Here is a 13,798-nt window from a genome sequence, read left to right on the forward strand (position 1 = left end):
CATATTATTGAAAAAAACATACATGTACTGTGTAACATGTCCTATTACTGTCATCTGACGAAGATTTTCAAAAGGTTAGTGAATTATTTTTCTTTTAATCCTGCGTTTGTGATTGCATCTTTTGTTTGACAAAATGGCTACATATCTTCTGTGTCTTTGTGGTGGTTTGATATACGTGTGCTATGTTTTCGCCGTAAAACATTTTAGAAATCTGACTCGCTGGGTAGATGAGCAAGGTGTTTATCTTTCATTTGAGCTATTGGACTTGTTAATGTGTGGAGGTTAAATATTTCTAAGAATATTTTTGCATTCTGTGCGCCACTTTGAGTTGAGGGGGTGGTGCCCTTGGGGAACGAGTAGCGTGAACACGTTAAACAATTTAAAGACAATGCTACCAAATACTAATTGAGTGTATGTAAACTTCTGACCCATTGGGAATGTGATGAAAGAAATAAAAGCTGATCCAAACTGACCTAAGACAGGGAATTTTTACGAGGATTTAATGTCAGGAATTGTGAAAAACTGAGTTTAATTTATTTGGCTAAGGTGTATGTAAACTTCCAAATTCAACTGTATGTATATTTAATATTAAATGTTTTTATTTTGAATACATTTGCAACATTTTCTAAAAACCTGTTTTTGCTTTGTCATTGTGGGGTAGAGTGTGTAGACTGATGAGGGAAAAACAATTTAATCAATTTTAGAGTAAGGTTGTAATGTAACAAAATAAAGGGGTCTGAATACTTTCTGAATGCACTATATTCATGTGTATATATTTACAAATAATATATGGGGGATTGGACATGATGCAGACAAATAACATAAATGAATAAAGCTACAATATTGAAGCTGATCTACCCCCAAAGAACAATTTTTAAATAATCAGCATGCAATACAGCATGCTGGGAATTATGATAATTGTAAAATTGTGCCTAACTAGCCTAACTTCTTCAGACATTTTTTTATAAATCAGGGCAAAAATGTTGCTCTGTCCGTGCCGCATTAGCTTAAAATGGTTACCTCATTCAGATAACGAGTAAATCTACCTTGTTTCGTATTCCGCCTGCTGGCTGGCTGAGACTCACTCCAGACTGTCAGTTGTCACTTCACTTTTCAGAGCATGACGGCGAGGGCGTGTGGCCGCAGCATAGATGCATAAAGACTTCGGATCCGCAATGTGATTGGTCAATAATCTAACACATCTAGGGTGTATTCAGCTTTTAACACATTAATTGCAGGAATTGACACAAAACATTAATACAAATCATGTTGCGCCAATGCAGTGGTTGTGTTAAAAGTAACACAGCAAGTGTCATCCCTAAACAGATACACAGATGTGTTAAAAAAATAACTGTTAGGAATCCCTCAGGTCCTGCAATCTAGGGGGGGGGGGGGTGGAAACAAGACCCGTAACATAACTCATGCAAATTATACCAGTGAAAAGGAACAGTGAGAACAAAAACAGACAGCTTAAAGCTACTGTCAAAACATTCAGGGTTTATTTTTAAAACACACAGTAAAGGGGGGAGGGGCGGAGCTGGACCCAAGGAAAGAAACAAATATCCAAAAACACCCCTAAACTAGACTAGCCTGCTTCAATACAGCAAACTACCTAACCAATAAAATACAGCGGGTGGTCCGCCCAGTTCTAGCTAGGGTATTTAGACAAAGTATTCCTAAGTGTAATGTTGGCCCATGGACAACTTGGCTTGGTACCTCCTTTTCCCACCATCAACAAAAAGTGTCAACCACCATAACAAAACTCACATGATAACAGACAACGTGCCATGTAGTTGCAAAAACAAAAGCGAGCTCTCTGCATACAAAGAGAGAGGGAGAGAGACCTGGGGAAAACAACTGAATGGGTTTTTAAAATAAGGGAAAGGGGATGTGATTGCGAATTGGAAACAGGAGGAGGTGTGTCTTCAGATTGATGACTGATTGGGGAATGATGATTGCCACCTGTGAGGGGAGAAGGAGAGAAAAAAAATACACACACACACACAGGATACACACTCAGGATAGGGGTTGCGGGCCCTACTGTTTTCCATAATGAGTATTGCCAACCGAGACAGTCTTTCCTGAGACATTGTGTGTTATATGTCCATTGCGCTGCACACAATTTAAAGTTAGTCTTGAATGATGCATGCCAAGATATACCAGAGGGATTGTTGATATTGCAACCACACAACTCAAATTGGTCATTTATGAACATTTGAACATCTTGGCCATGTTCTGTTATAATCTCCACCCGGCACAGCCAGAAGAGGACTGGCCACCCCTCATAGCCTGGTTCCTCTCTAGGTTTCTTCCTAGGTTTTGGCCTTTCTAGAGTTTTTCCTAGCCACCGTGCTTCTACACCTGCATTGCTTGCTGTTTGGGGTTTTAGGCTGGGTTTCTGTACAGCACTTTGAGATATCAGCTGATGTACGAAGGGCTATATAAATACATTTGATTTGATTTGAAATGCCGATTCACCAGTATGAACAAAATTGCAAAATTGTCCACTAAAGATGATAAGCTGTTTGCATCAGCCAATTTACTGGAGAATGACAGGCTCAACGAAAGATGTTGCAGAACTGCTGTATTTTAAGCACCACTCACTTCTGCCCATTTTCCCTGACGTTGCCACGGCAACCAAGCTGTTTTTACCATCCCTGTAACTGTCATTTCCTATAATAAAACTCATAAAGGATTACCTAGGAAGCATTAGGCTCTTGGTCTGATATGCACTTTGGAAGACCCGAGAAAGCTCCACTCACTGCACTGGCAGCGCCGTCGTAGTCTTGACCACGACATTTGTTCACCGATATCCTCTTACTTTCAATCAGTTACATTTTTGGGGGGGGGGGTCACATTCCTGAAGCCCAAGAAACTAACACGTATTTTCCTAATACAAAAAGTTTATGAATGAAAAAATAGACAGACACATGATTACCCAGAGCTGTGAGAGTGTATGGTACTGTATGCCAGTGCACTCTCGGCGGCTCGCATTCCATTCCCGGTTCCAAGCCACTTTTATTACAGGGTCAATGATCAGTTAAGTATATTCTCAGAAGTCTAGAATGTGATTATTATACATTGCATTAAGTATTATTTATGAAGAAAATAAGTATCATTTACAAAGAAAATTGATTTACATATTAAAATCTCTCTCTGTCACCTGTCACTGCTCAGAGATGCAGAACTGGTGATCCCGCAGTACCAGTTCGGCTTACCAAAAGTTGGTCAGTGGTCACCTCAGTCTATTCTTAGAAATCTAGAATAGGATTGCATGAAATCAAATCAAAGTTTATTGGTCAGTTTAGCAGATGCTATAGCGTGTGCAACAAAATGTTTATGTTACTAATACGTTGACCACCAAGTCAATGAAAAGTTTGCATTACTTAAAATGTTTATGTGGTAATGACTCAAACCTAAAGATTAAGTCACATCTACTCTATTTTTGAAGTTATGATAGCGTTTTTTCCCCCAGCATGTTCTACTGCAGGTCGATTTTTCTTGGAATTGTTTTTAATATCTGTGTTTTTGCATGTAAATTGAGTTGTTGATTGATTGACACAAAAATAAATACAGAAAGGGTTGCTGCAGTTTAAATGGCTTAGGTCGTCTCCTCACACTATTCCCAACACTGCCAGTCATTATGAATGCAGTTTGAAGGTGAATAAGCAGTTGAAATGTGACTTGCAGGTAGAGGTACATTTCCCTGGTTTTCCAGAACTCCTTCAAGCAGGATTGTTATTTATTTACCCCCTTTTTCTCCTCAATTTCATGGTATCCAATTGTTAGTAGTTACTGTCTTGTCTCATCGCTACAACTCCCGTATGGGCTCGGGAGAGACGAAGGTCGAGAGGCATGCGTCCTCCGAAACACAACCCAACCAAGCCACACTGCTTCTTAACACAGCGCGCATCCAACACGGACGACAGCCGCACCAAAGTGTCGGAGGAAACACCGTGCACCTGGCAACCTGGTTAGTGTGCACTGCGCCCGGCCTGCCACAGGAGTCGCTAGTCCTACGATGAGACAAGGATATCCCTACCGGCCAAACACTCCCTAACCCTGGACGACGCTAGGCCAATTGTGCGTCACCCCATGGACCTCCCGGTTGCGGCCGGCTGCGACAGAGCTTGGGCTCGAACCCAGAGTCTCTGGTGGCACAGCTAGCACTGTAATGCAGTGCCTTAGACCAATGTGCCACCCGAGAGGCCTCAGGCAGGATTTTTTGCAAAAGTTAACAGAATTTTGCAACACTACTTGCAGGCGAGATGTGGCCTGTAAACCATGATTTCAGTCCACTGTATTAGGCCTCAAAATAAGGACTCATGAGATATGTAATGTACTATCAAAACCATATCAATTATAATGATCACATGCACCTAGAAACTCGCTTGAAGGCCACTGGACTGAATTTTATTTTATTCAACAACCATCTCTCCGTCACTAACAAATACAGGCATGGGTGGTAATTCTACAATTGACTCAAAAAGGCTCACTGGGAAATTATATTGAACGTGTGGCTTAGTGGGGGTGTATTTTTTTCAAGCTTATACAACTAAAATCTGGACCCCCTACTGGGTCACAGTGACTCTATCGGTTTGAGTAAAGACTAAAAAATCCCTTTAAGTAACTGTACTCAGATATATTAAGTGCAACAGGTTTCCTCAAACGTTTTGAGTAATGACAGCACATTGCAGTATATATACAGTACAAATTAAGTGGGTAAAACAGTATGTAAACATTGTTACGTGACCAGTGTTCAATGGCTCATAGGGCAGCAGTCTCTAAGGTTCAGTGTAGTGTACCAGGTAGTAGCTGGTTAGTGACAGTCTCTAAGGTTCAGGGCAGGGTACTGGGCGGAGGCTGACTAGTGATGACTGTTTAACAGTCTGATGGTCTGGAGATAGAAGCTGTTTGTCAGTCTCTCTGTCCAAGCTTTGATGCACCTGTAGTGTCTCTAGATGGTAGTGGGTCGAACAGACCATGGCTCAGGTGGCTGAGGTCCTTGATGATTTTCTTGGCTTTCCTGTGACACCGGGTGCTGTAGAAGTCCTGGAGGGCAGACAATGATGTGTTGGGCTGTACCAGTTCCCATAACATGTGATGATACAACCCGACAGAATGCTCTCAATGGGTCTTAGGGGCCAAACTTCTTCAGCCTCCTGAGGTTGAAGTATTCGCTGTAGCGCCATGCTGTCGGTGTGAAGGGACCATTTCAGGTCCTTAGTAATGTGCACACTGAAGAACTTGACGCTTCTGATGCTCTCCACCGTGGCCCCATCTGCTGTATTAAATACAAAAAAAATAGAATCAAACTTTATTTGTCACGTGCACCGAATACAACAAGTGTAGACCTTAATGTGAAATGCTTACTTTCAAGCCCTTAACCAACAGTGTTGTTCAAGAAGAGTTAAGAAAATATTTCCCAATTGTATTAAAAAGTAACACAATAAAATGACAATATAAAGGCAATATACAGGGGGTACCGGTACCGAGTCAGTATGCAGGGGTACAAGTTAGTGTGCGGGGGTACAGGTTAGTTGAGGTAATTTGTAGGGGTGAAGTGACTATGCATAGATAATTAACAGTGAGTAGCAGCAGTGTATAAAACCAATGCAGGAGGGGGGTGGGGGGGGGTCAATGTAAATAGTCCGGTGGCCATTTGATTAATTGTTCAGCAGTCTTATGGCTTTGGGGTAGAAGCTGTTAATGAGCCTTTTGGTCCTAGACTTGGCGCTCCGGTACCGCTTGTCGTGCGGTAGCAGAGAAAACAGTCTATAACTTGGGTGATTGGAGTCTCTGACAAATTTTATGGGCTTTCCTCTGACACCGCCTATTATATAAGTCCTGGATGGCAGGAAGCTTGGCACCAGTGTTGTACTGGGCCGTACGCACTACCCTCTGTAGCGCCTTACGGTCAGATGCTGAGCAGTTACCATACCAGGTGGTGATGCAACCGGTCAAGATGCTCTCGATGGTGCAGCTGTAGAACATTTTTGACGATCTGGGGACCCATGACAAATCTTTTCAGTCTCCTGAGGGGGGAAAGTTTCTGTCGTGCCATCTTCACGACTGTAACTCTCGACCCGCTCCACTACAGCACCATCGATATTAATGTGGGTCTGTTCAGCTGACTTTTCCTGTAGTCCCCGATTAGCTCCTTTGTCTTGCTCACATTAAGGGAGAGGTTGTTGTCCTGGCACCACACACCACCAGTTCTCTGATCTCCTCCCTATAGGCTGTCTCATCCTTGTATTCATTGTTGCATTCATTACAAAGACAAAACAGCATATTATACTCACTGGTCACTGTTCAGAGAAGCTTACTGTTTGTTGATTCAGGCTAATATGTTCCGAACTAATTAATATATGTCTTTGTAATGAACATGGCCAGGGAATAAAATGTACTAGTTGGAGTTAAGCCTCCATAATGTCTGTGAACCTTAACATTCTCGAAAAACTGCAGCCAGGATAGACATTCCAAACATGCAGTGTCCTTCACATTTTACCCAAAGTCCTGCTTCCTTCCTTCCTGCTTCGTTTCTTTTCTGGTCTATTCTTCCTGCGGGTGGCAGCCCTGTTACTTGGAAGCTCATCTGAAGCCTGTAGAGCATATCTCTGATAAATCCCTGACAGATTCCTCTGGTAGCTAGCTGTGTTCAGGAGCAGGGTGGTGAGATGAGAGGTGGAAGAGAGGATGAGTGGAGAGGGGGTATAATTAGAGAAGATGAAGAAGATAGGAGAGTAAAGAGTTGAAAGTGAAGAATGGAGAGAGGGGAGAACTGAGAAGGGGTGTGATCAGAGGGAGAAGAAAGGATGAGAGGAGACAGGGTTATATGGGGAGACGATGAGGACAAGAGGAAAGGGAGAGAGGAAAAAACAGAGAAGCGACGCTTCTGATCCTGTGGTCGGGGCCTCACACAACATAGAGTACCCATGCTCGCTGTCTCCAAACTGGCTCCTCAACTATCCCCTGGCCTCTGAGGCTCCGCCACCATTCGTCTGTCACTCAGGACTAGTAAATTTCATTTTAATAAGGCTAATAATTCCGCTTAGAGGAATCACCTCTTTCTATCCCTCTCTCTCCTCCTGTCTCTCTCTATGCCCCTCTCTCTCTCTCTCTCCTCCCTCTCTTACTCTCTCTCTCTCTCGCTCCCTTCTTCAGGAGAGCAATCTCCTTTCAGTGTGAGAACAGTGTGAGGATCAGTGTTGGCTTTGGTGGGGATGAAGGAGAAAGCAAAGTGAACGGTAAGCTTTAAAATAACCCTTGACAGCTGCGTTGGTCTTTCTCATCGAGATTTGGACTCCTACAATTTGCAAGCGGAACATCTCAACTAGCGTCCGCTTATTCACCACAAATTCTGTCTTCATTCCTTTCTCATACATTTGCCCCTGGCCTGATTGATACAATATTGGTTGTGGTGATGATTCAATCCTCTGAGGAGGAAGTGCAGTGATATTCCAGATTGCGATGATGACACCACGCAGTCTCCTCTCAAAGTTCTGCTTAAATCGTCTCAGATCAGGTTTCCCAGAGCGCACTGGGACTGTAAGGCAGGCAGGCACACGCACGCACGCACGCACGCACGCACGCACGCACACACACACACACACACACACACACACACACACACACACACACACACACACACACACACACACACACACACCTTCAAATCCCTCCCATTGTGTGCCTCAGCTGTCAGCTTTATGGTGGAGAGAGTAGGCCTAGCCTTTGGTCAAAACTCAACATAGCTTTAAAAAGAGAAAATGAAGGAATCAAGAGGTAACATTCCATTCCAATACCCTGGCCACCTGATCTCTTATGGGTTCAAAAGTCAACTAATGAAATTTACCTCCCATCCCTGAGGGGACTTTAGAGGAAACTTGAGTGATTTATGTGTGTGGCGACATTTGTGATGAAGCAGCATATTCATGATCAGTCTGTAAAATCAACTTAAGTGTCAAACACTTTACATTACAGTGTTGTTATTACTGTGTAATTACAGTACAATGTAACCAGTGTTGGCTGAGGGCTAGGGCTTAACCAGGATGTGGACATGAAGGTAGGTTTAGGCTTAGGGTTAGGGTTGTGGTTGACACTAGGGCTAGAGTTGAACCAGGATGTCAACATGAAACTAGGGTTATGGTTGTGGTTAAGGCTAACCTTGGGGTTGAACCGGGATGTGGACATGAAGCCAGGGTTAGGATTTCAACCCTAAGCCTAACCTTAACCACAACCCAAATCCTAACCCTATCATCATGCCCACATCCTGGTGTAAATCTAACCCTATCCTCAACCCTACCCCTAGCTTAATGTCCACCTCCTGGTTCAACCCTAACCAACCACAACCCAAACCCTAACCCTAGGATGTGGACTGGGATATGGATATGAAACTAGAGTTAAGGTTATTGTTGAACCGGGATGTGGGACATGAAGCTATGGGGGTCGCACAGGGAGGTCTAAATCTCTCTGCAAAAGTTCACTCCACACATTTCGCACATGTTCATCTCAGCTCTTAGGCCCAGCTGCAGGGGCTAAAAAAATGAGTTTTTTTTTTTAATCAGGAATACTTGTCCTTGGAGAAAGTTATACCGAAGGACATGGGTCTGCTGTCTAACACGGACAACAAGGCTGACATCTGACATCTGACATCCTACCCTAACCCACTGTTCAGTCTGACACCTGATAAGACACCCTGTGACCAGCATGGTTGGGGTCAACTCCATTTCAGTTCATTTAATTGGAATTTCAGCTTACTTGCTGAATTGAAATGGAATTTACCCCACCTCTGGTGTCCAGTGTTCAGTCTGTCTGATGCTTTCTGAGACCAGTGGCCCACCACCCACACAACTCACAAAGTGTCTATTCGATTGAAAATGTCATTTGTTACACTCTATATTTTCTATGTACACTATAGAAATCTGGATTTGTTTTCATTAAATTGTTCAGAAAACGGTGTGAATCTTTGTTTTGCTAGTAGATGCAGTACATGCAGTGAAGGGAGAGCTTCCTCATAAATAATGAGTGAGCTTTTCACACATACACACATGCACGTGCACACACACGTCTGCATAGCCACGGGAATTAGGGGTGCTGAGGGTGCTGCAGAATAAATAAATAAATTGTTTTTTTTTTATCACAAAAATTAGTAATTAGTGCACTGGGCCTTTACTAGTCCTGTATTAGCGGACCGATAATAGACGTCTGTAGCATGGGACAATAAAATAAAAAGCATTGCCTGAACTTTTTATGAGTTTACCCTATGCAGGGGCTGGGTTTGAGATGGACAGTGATGCCTTTGGGAATGAATGGGGTGAGTTTGGTCTGGTTTGTTATGGGGCCACTCTTCCCTGGGGGGGTGAAATAGGGAAACTGAAAAGAGAGGGACAGGGTTACATTTGAGGTCGAGAGTGGGTAAACAGCTCCATAGTCACCAGTGACAGGCGGTGGTTACCATGAAAGAGACTGGAGGTGACGAGGGAGGGAGGGAGGGAGAGCAATGGATGGATTAGGGGAGGGAGAGCAATGGATGGATTAGGGGAGGGAGGGGATAGCCTTTGCCAGGTTGTCACGCCATGGGTCCGATACCATCTCTGAGCGAGCATTAATGAGGGAGAGGGAGAGAACACAAGATAAATACACAGAGTATGAGAGAAAGCATGGAGAACACCAAGGGAAAGAATGTCGGACAGATGAAACGCCACACAGGTGACTTCACTCTCCATGACTTACTCACACAGACCTGTCAGAGAGAGGAGGTGGAAGAGGTGAGAGGGAGGAGGTGGGGTGAGAGGGCTCAGTGAGGCAGGTGTAGGGGGTCTGAGGGATGGGGCAGGCAGGCAGGCAGGCATCCATATGTCCCCCGAGCACCAACAAGCAAAGGGTGACAAAGGACACCTCATATTCCCACCACTCTGTCCCCAACTCTCCCTGGGACCTGATCTGACTGCTGCACTCCCAGGCTGGCTATTGAATGTGCTCCAACATACATATATATGTGGTTATTATACAGTTATAATCCATTTTAATGCAGTTATGACACTGTTTTCATAAGTTATAGTTGAGAAGCTCATGAAGGGATACTTGACTAAGCATGCCATACAAGCATACATGGGTTGGCTAGTTGTAGTTTTAGAAAGTATGCATTGTCAAACTACATTGTTCAACCTACAGTCAAACACAGAAAGTATGCTGTAGCTGCTACCAAGATGGTCACATGGTAGCCCTCACAGAACAGTAAACAACAACTCTCATAAACCTTTTGAACTCACCATAACCCCCCCTCCAGAGAAGGAGAGTATTCATGTTGTCAGATTCTCCTCAGTTGATTTCTTCATCTAAGCATCTAAGCCACAGAGATTTCCCAAACATAAAAATAAGAGATCTGTAACTGCGAGACATCTGAAGAAACTACGAGGGGATGCTTTCCTTGCCTGGCCTGGGCTGCATTCCTATTTTATCACTGCTAGCTGCCTCTTGAGCTTTCTCCTCCAAATCCTGGGAAACAACGCAAGCAGGTGCTGGGCAGGAGGCCTGTAAATCTGATATGTCAAATGAAGCCATCGGCTGGGGCATTGTGCTGGGCTGGCCATCGCTGCTAGCTGCTCTTAGTGGGGGTGTGGGGGTCCAGGGAAGGGGTAGGGAGGGGGGTAGAGGGTTGGGGGCTGCACGGGGAGGTCTAAATCTCTCCGTGAAGTCTAAATCTCTCTGCAAACTCCACACATTTCACACATGCTCATCTCAGCTCTTAGGCCCAGCTGCAGAGGCTAAAGAATGTTTTCTAGAGCCCACACACGTAACGCAAACACGTGCATGTCCAGACACACGAACACACCTTTATTTTTACACGCGAACATACACTCACTTAACACGTTTATTTTTTACACATGCACGCACACACACACCCCTGCTCGGAGTGGATGTGAACACTAAAGCGGCAGCGTGAAACCTCACATGACAGGGAGGCAAATATGAGCAGATGAAAACAGAGTCTGATGGAGGCCGCTATGCTGTGCTGGTAGGAGGACAGCAGGAGGTCACATAATGTCACAGTGTTGCCATGGACATACTGTCATCAAGAGACTGTTCTTTCTCACACCGCAACAGTGCTATGGTTGAATTTCAAGAGGCCTATTCTTGGCCCAAACCATAGCTTCATGTCCCACATCCCGGGTTCCACCCTAACCTTAACTCTAGTTTCATATCCACAACCCAGTCCACATACTCATTAGCAGCAGGCCAGGATGAGCAAGTACAAATTCAGTGTGTGATGTGAGTGAGAAAGTGAGAGAGTTATTTCAATAAAGAGCATTTTGAATTTCAATCTTATCAGGGACAGACAAAAGAAAATCAAAACACATTTCTGAAAACAGTAATTACTGTGTTTGTTTTCACATTCTCGAGGTCGGCGTCTTTGTAGCCGAGTCGTAACAGTATTTGGTCTCGTCGGAATTTAATTTGTGTGTTTGTGTCTCCAACTGAGCGAAAAAACAATGGGTGGACGAGAGAGATTTGTTTGAATTGAAAAGAAATATATTCTCTAGCCCTAAGCTAGTCTTTGATCATCTTGACATTCATTTATGCCATAACAGTCATTTTGTTCTGTCTATTTGAGAGGAAAGAGAATAAATAAACATAATCTCTGAGCCAAATACAGTATAATTTCTGAATAAAAAGGATAAACGCAGGTTTCAATCAAAATCACTGTCATCTTCCCTTAGTGCTCTACAATGGCGTATGGTTAGGATTAGTAGACATCCCATTTCGGGGTGGCAAAGATACATTAAGGTACAATTTGGGGGATGATTTAAATTGTGTTCCTTCCTATGAGTTTAGGTTCTATCTCTAGGCCATCAGGCTGTTAAACTCATCAAGATTTCACAGTCTCATATCAGAATTAGACGTTCATCCATGTTCCTCAAAAATCGAATTTCGAAGTTGTTCCAAGCGTCAAATTTCAAAGTGTTTATGGTTTGTTTATGCATTAACTCCACGTTTTTAAGGTTAGGGTAAAGTTTAGACATTATCTCTGAATTCTTAAGGTTAGGCATTAACTTTGAATGGCTAAAGTTAGGGTTAAGGTTTGGGATAGGCCTAAAACAAAATCTTGAACAAAATCTTACAACAATCCACAACACCCTAGCAAAACCGAAACCTACTTGAAGGTGACAGCGATCACGGTCGCCCCCTAGTGGCAGGTTTCCACGTCATCTCCCGATGTCATCAGACATGGAGGGACGCCGATTACTGACTTGTATCACGGCACCTGCCTGGTTAAACAGCCATCACTAGCTGGCCTTGAACCTTAGAAACTGTCACTAGCCGGCTATCACCCGGTACTCTACCCTGCGCCTTAGAGACTGACTGTTGCCATAGGTACACAGAGTCATTTAACACTGGTCACGTGAAATAATGTTTACATAATGGTTATTGTTCTGAAATAGTTTCTGTAGTTAGATACAGATAAGATGAGCATTCCTGCAACATTATTCTGTTGAAATTGTATTTTATTTCTGAGAAACTATGCTTATTGATTACTCACTTTATATGTACATACTGTATTCTCAAAATAGCTCATCCTATATAACGACAACTGTACATACCTTTTAACTACTTATACAGTACACTCCCCTTGACTTTTACCACATTTTGTTATGTTACAGCCTTATTCTAAAATGGATGATTAAATTGTTTCTTCCCCCCTCATCAATCTACACACAATACACCATAATGACAAAGCAAAAACAGTACTTCAGAAATTTTTGCAAACGTATAAAAAAAATGTAAACTGAAAAATCAAATTTACATAAGCATTCAGATCCTTGACTCAGTACTTTGTTGAAGCACCTTTGGCAGCAATTACAGCATCGAGTCTTCTTGGGTATGATGCTACAAGCTTGGCACACCTGTATTTGGTGTGTTTCTCCCATTCTTCTCTGCAGATCCTCTCAAACTCTGTCAGGTTGGACGGGGAGCATTGCTGCACAGCTATTTTCAGGTCTCTCCAGAGATGTTAGATCAGGTTCAAGTCTGTGCTCTAGCTGGGCCACTCAAGTATATTCAGAGACATGTCCCGAAGCCACTCCTGTGTTGTGTTGGCTGTGTGCTTAGGGTCGTTGTTGTCCTGTTGGAAGGTGAACCTTCACCCCAGTCTGAGGTCCTGAGCGCTCTGGAGCAGGTTTCCATCAAGGATCTCTCTATACTTTGCTCCTTTCATCTTCCTGTTGATCCTGACTAGTCTCCCAGTCCCTGCCGCTGATAAACATCCCCACAGCATGATGTTGCCACCACCATCCTTCACTGTAGGGGTGGTGCCATGTTTCCTCCAGATGTGACGCTTGGCATTCAGGCCAAAGAGTTCAATCTTGGTTACATCCGAGCAGATAATCTTGTTTTTCATGGTCTGAGAGTCTTTAGTTGCCTTCTGGCAAACTCCAAGCAAGCTGTCATGTGACTTTTACTGACGAGTGGCTTCCATCTCTCCAATCTACCATAAAGGCCTGATTGTGTTGTAGAGATGGTTGTCCTTCTGGAAGGTTCTCCCATCTCCACAGAGAACCTCTGGAGCTTTGTCAGTGTGAACATCGGGTTCTTGGTTACCTCTCTGACCAAGGACAATTCTCCCCCAATTGCTCAGTTTGGAGGCCAGCTCTAGGAAGAGTCTTGGTGGTTCCAAACTTCTTCCATTTAAGAATGATGGAGGCCACTGTGTTCTTGGGGACCTCTAATGCTGCAGAATTTTTATGGTACCCTTCCCCAGATCTGTGCCTCGACACAATCCTGTCTTGGAGCTCTA

This window comes from Oncorhynchus masou, chromosome 15 (genome assembly GCF_036934945.1).
Source record: "Oncorhynchus masou masou isolate Uvic2021 chromosome 15, UVic_Omas_1.1, whole genome shotgun sequence".
Taxonomy (NCBI): Eukaryota; Metazoa; Chordata; class Actinopteri; order Salmoniformes; family Salmonidae; genus Oncorhynchus; species Oncorhynchus masou.